Raw genomic sequence first — 3,212 nt, 5'->3', positions numbered from 1 at the left:
CAGCCACTATATATTTTACGCATTCCTACACGCATTTTTATCGCTAATAAAAGGGTACCTAGCGTTTAATCGCTTATAAAATTTATCGTAAACATTATTTGGTCATTGCTACTGAGTTGCTGGGATTTTCCCATGGAAAGTGGCATAACGATTTTGACATCTTTTTTTGACGTCTAGTCTGGTAATCTTTATAAGAGAAATTTGTATCCTTGGCCTTTGCACGACTTAGTTTGAGTTATATACTACAAAAATAGATTTAAAATGTAGGTATGTCGTTTTCGTGTAATTCTGAACATGAGTGAAACAGGAGTCCGGATCGTCCTGTAAATTCCACAGGCGTCGGCATGATGATCTAGTGGCAAGGATACTCGGCTTGCAAACCGGGGGGAGCTCAGGTTCGATTCTTTTCAAGAAAAGTTTATTTAAATATTTTTTTCACTAAAATGCGTATACCAATTCAGCACACTTGGGCATTAGGTTTTTTGTAGGTTCAAGATTGTCTTCCCAAATATTTATGTAAAGCAAAGTTGTACAAAAATGCTGCGTAATTTTCCGAAAGGATAACTCGTCTGCTATTTACGAATATTCGGCCGGATCATGAGTTATATACGTACCACGCATAATTCAATAAGGAATGATCAACAAATTTGGATTCAAGGAAGTCCGTGGAAATTTTAGGTCACGTCCAATATGCATTAAGATGACAGCTCTCGTTCCAAGGTGTGTTGTGTTTTTTTTTTGGAATCTAGATACCATGGATTATGTATGACGCATTGTGATTGCTGAAATGTATAATTAGTTAAGCAATTGGTAATTTTATACATGGTTGCTACTGACAATAAATACATAAATAAATAGATAAATAAATATGTAAACAACTAAATAAATAAATAAGTGAATAAATGAATAAGTATGTAAATCTCTGAAGTGCAGTCTATGTGCCATAAAAAGGAAGTTACTAACCGCGATAAGAAAAAGATACCCACTTACTTAAAAATACACATTTATATTTGAATCTCCTATAGAGTCTGACTTATGCGTTGGTTTAAAGGAAAAATCCAATACTATATACTACGTAAAGTATGTAAGGGTTGATGACAAATATCCTAAACGAAGTAACTTATGTTTATATTCGATATCCACAAGAAGTATTTTATTACGTTTATGAAATAAAAGACGAGATTTCTCTCCAACCGATTTATTACAAGATAAGCCGATTAACTCTTTTCTGATTACGATTGAGACTAAATTAAAACACGCACTTTTGATCCTGACCTAGACGGATTTTTACGTTTCCCTATTTTAAATGATACCGGCAAAGACCGTTAAAAATCTCTTATCAGTATAGTTCTAATTAAATTACCCTTAAGAAAAAATACAGAATACTGTATTATATCTTAGCCTTTAATATCGAGGGTCGTGAATGGGTCCTTTGCTAACTACTTCATTCTGTTTCTTAACTGTTATTTATTACCTTTACTAACAATCTTTATTAATTGATTTTAGCAGACCAGTATCATAATTTATTAGTTAATCAAGAGAATTCGTGGGGTCTTGAAACAGTAAACTTTTAAAGTCTAATGATCAAGTTGGTTTACGATTATTTTATCGCCGCAATCTTTTTCTGATTCTCGCAAGGACAATTTCATTATTATCTAACGTCCACTGCCTTAACCGTAATGTAGCGATTTCTTCTAAATTCAGGGCACATAATAATAAAACCTTAGTATTCGAAATCCTTGCTAATATTCTTAGTATATCAATTAATAGATTGCTTTTCCGTTGATTTGATTGGTATTGGGAAACTAGCGAAAATACGCCAAATGGTGGAAAACCCTGTGACATGAGTTTAGATGACTGCTTTTTCTAAAAAAAAAAAGTTACTGACATGGTATGTGGTTCGTATTTGTCTTGATGAAATACGACACTTAAAAATACAGTACTTGAAATTAAACCCTAAGAAGATTTACCTTCAAATTCTCTTTCGAACACAAAAAATTAGCATACCTCAAATTTATAGGAGTGTGATTTAGAAAACAGTAACTGTATGAGAACGGTTGGAAATAAATTGTTTCGACCTTCTAATGGCAGCGATCTAGAACAAAAGATAACATTGTGATTAAGCAATTCGCGGCTACTTACGTAGTTAAATCGTATTTCGATCTAAAACCAATTCGAGAATCACACAAACAACGGTCAATGGCCAGAAATAATTTTTCGTCATCCCATACTGTTATTTCAATTTAACTCAACTCATTTGACAAATGAAATATCATTCATAACGGACGGCGTCCGTTAAAAAATAACGGACGCATATGCGGCCGTTAAGAAATAATGCTTTTATTGAAATACAAACAACTACTTATTATAATGAATATGAAAATTAAAGTGACAGTTATTATTGCTAGAAATCTGTAGTCCATCGTAGGAAAATTGAGGACCACTATCACCTGTTGATGTTACACTTGATGAAGAAGCTGTGGCTATGGATGTTGTAATTTCAGAGTTTCCATTGGACCTTTGAAATAGTTGTTTTGTGATTTTTAATCGCTTCGAAACAGAATTTTCAATATACGACTCCGCTACCGCAGATGAATCCCAGCCTCCAAGTTCCTTCACTGTTAGGAGATCGCCACCATTTTCTGCAAGCATGGTAGCGGATGACCTCCGAAACGAATGGCCCGTGTATAACGGACTTGGTTGAATATAAACCTCGGCTGACGCCTCGGTTTACAAACTTCAACCACGTCCGTTATTTGCTACATATCGGCCTTATGACGTTAATAACTATATAAAGATGTAATTAGTAGACCAGCATGGAATTATTAAACCGCACTGCATCGTCTAAATGAAGAACCCAACAATTCTAATTCGCCACGACGAAATGCTAAACAATGTACAAAAATACAGTGGTCCTCGAACAATAGTTACAGTGATACTCAACCAAAAATAATTCATATGTATTTGCAAAAATAAAATTGTTACAACCCATACTTAACGTTCTACATTATTACATTAAGAAGGAATAAAGTAAACGTTCTATTGCACGACCAACTACCAGTTGTATGCAGCCTATATACATCTGTACAATATGGTGTAATCTGAGTTTTAAATATGTTCTGTCCATACACTCACTCCAATCCGATTTCTAGTACTTTTTGGGCAACGCAGTCCTCCACAAAACCATCCGGATTTTTTTATTTGAATGAAAT

General features: G+C 34.1%; 1 long non-coding RNA gene across 2 annotated transcripts; it reads right to left on the bottom strand.

The window, feature by feature from the left end:
* Positions 1-104: 104 nt before the first annotated feature.
* On the bottom strand, positions 105-2,965 carry LOC116174716. 2 transcript variants are annotated; one of them, XR_004146150.1, is made up of 3 exons: positions 2,143-2,965; positions 2,008-2,095; positions 105-782 (listed from the first exon to the last, which is right to left on the bottom strand). It is a non-coding gene; the product is annotated as an uncharacterized LOC116174716 (long non-coding RNA). The 2 variants fall into 2 exon arrangements; XR_004146151.1 differs by lacking the exon at positions 105-782 and adding an exon at positions 997-1,866 and having other exon boundaries at positions 1,971-2,095.
* Between the last annotated feature and the right edge of the window lie 247 nt (positions 2,966-3,212).

This window comes from Photinus pyralis, unplaced genomic scaffold, assembly GCF_008802855.1.
Source record: "Photinus pyralis isolate 1611_PpyrPB1 unplaced genomic scaffold, Ppyr1.3 Ppyr1.4_LG6, whole genome shotgun sequence".
Taxonomy (NCBI): domain Eukaryota; kingdom Metazoa; phylum Arthropoda; class Insecta; order Coleoptera; family Lampyridae; genus Photinus; species Photinus pyralis.
Note: the sequence above shows the minus strand (reverse complement) of the source record. Positions and strands in the feature narration are given on the sequence as shown.